The sequence below is a fragment of the Hyperolius riggenbachi genome, chromosome 6 (genome assembly GCF_040937935.1).
Source record: "Hyperolius riggenbachi isolate aHypRig1 chromosome 6, aHypRig1.pri, whole genome shotgun sequence".
Classification (NCBI taxonomy): Eukaryota; Metazoa; Chordata; class Amphibia; order Anura; family Hyperoliidae; genus Hyperolius; species Hyperolius riggenbachi.
Window position 1 is genome coordinate 200,625,200 of NC_090651.1, and position 1,994 is coordinate 200,627,193.

Sequence of the window (1,994 nt, forward strand, 5' to 3'; positions counted from 1 at the left end):
TTTGAGAAGTGAAATTAAGTTTATTGGACTAACAATAATTGTTCAAACAATTTGGGCACTGTTATCATTTTATTGATTCCAAAACCTTTAGAACGAATTATTGGAACTCAAATTGGCTTGCTAAGTTCAGTGACCCCTGACCTACATACACAGGTGAATCCATTTATGAGAAAGAGTATTTAAGGGGGTCAATTGTAAGTTCCCTCACCTTTTAATTTTCTCTGAAGAATAGCAACACAGGGGTCTCAAAACAACTCTCAAATAACCTGAAGACAAAGATTGTTCACCATCATGGTCTAGGGAAAGGATACAGAAAGCTGTCTCAGAGATTTCAGTTGTCTGTTTCCACAGTTAGGAACATATTGATAAAATGGAAGACCACAGGTTCAGTTCAAGTTAAGGCTCGAAGTGGCAGACCAAGAAAAATCTTGGATAGAAATAAGCAACGAATGGTGAGAACAGTCACAGACCAGCACCAAAGACCCTCAGACATCATCTTGCTGCAGATGGAGTCACTGTGCATCGTTCAACCATTCAGCACACTTTACACAAGGAGATGCTGTATGCGAGAGTGATGCAGAGGAAGCCTTTTCTCCGCCCACAACACAAACAGAGCCGCTTGAGGTATGCTAAAGCATTTTGGAATAAGGTGCTGTGGACTGATGAAACTAAAATTTAGTTATTTGGGCATAACAAGGGGCGTTATGCATGGAGAAAAAACATTCCAAGAAAAACACCTGTACAACAGTAAAATATGGTGGTGGTTCCATCATGCTGTTGGGCTCTGTGGCCAGTGCAGGGACTGGGAATCTTGTCAAAGTTGAGGGACGCATGGATTCCACTCAGTATCAGCAGATTCTGGAGACCAATTTCCAGGAATCAGTGACAAAGCTGAAGCTTTGCCGGGGCTGGATCGTTCAACAAGACAACGACCCTAAACACTGCTCAAAATCCACTAAGGCATTCATGCAGAGGAACAAGTACAACGTTCTGGAATGGCCATCTCAGTCGCCAGACCTGAATATAATTGAAAATCTGTGGTGTGAGTTAAAGAGAGCTGTCCATGCTCGGAAGCCATCAAACCTGAATGAACTAGAGATGTTTTGTAAAGAGGAATCGTCCAAAATACCTTCAACCAGAATCCAGACTCTCACTGGAACCTACAGGAAGCGTTTAGAGGCTGTAATTTCTGCAAAAGTAGGATCTACTAAATATTGATTTTATTTCTTTTTTGTGGTGCCCAAATTTATACACCTGCCTAATTTTGTTTAAACAATTATTGCACACTTCTCTGTAAATCCAATAAACTTCATTTCACTTCACAAATATCACTGTGTGTGTCTCCTATATGATATATTTAACTGACATTTTTTATCGTAACAACTAACGATTTATACAGGAAAATGATGACGATTAACAAGGTTGCCCAAACTTTCGCATCCAACTGTATAAGGTTTTGTAATAACGTATTGTTAAGCATGGCATAATAGTGTAGGTTATGTAATCACTTAATCTCCTGGTGTGATTTCAGGAGGAAAAAAAAAAAAGCTGAGGTTAGGATTTCCAAAACTGTGCACACAGAATGGACCATGACATTAGGTTAAGTTCACACTATGCGCATTGCAGGACACCCATACTATAAAGCAGGCATAACGTGACATGCACATTATTTTTCATAGCGTGAAGATTGCTATGGTAGCCTGCTAGTTAATGCACCTCCTAGTTAAAACACACTCTAGAAAGTGCGTTTGGATAACGGGGTCCATTAAAATTCAGAGATATGAATATGCCGATACAATTGTATGGGCAGTGTGTTCACATAAAACATTGCTGTGTGCAACAATGTGTATAGTGGGAAAGCAGCCTTAGTAGGTACATGTACATTGGGTCCGGCAACTTTGGGCACCTGCTCCTGGTAGGCATCAGTAACTAAATTACTAATTACTATTTCCGTTTTCTTTGTAGCATCTCCCCTATCTATAACTTAATCTTGA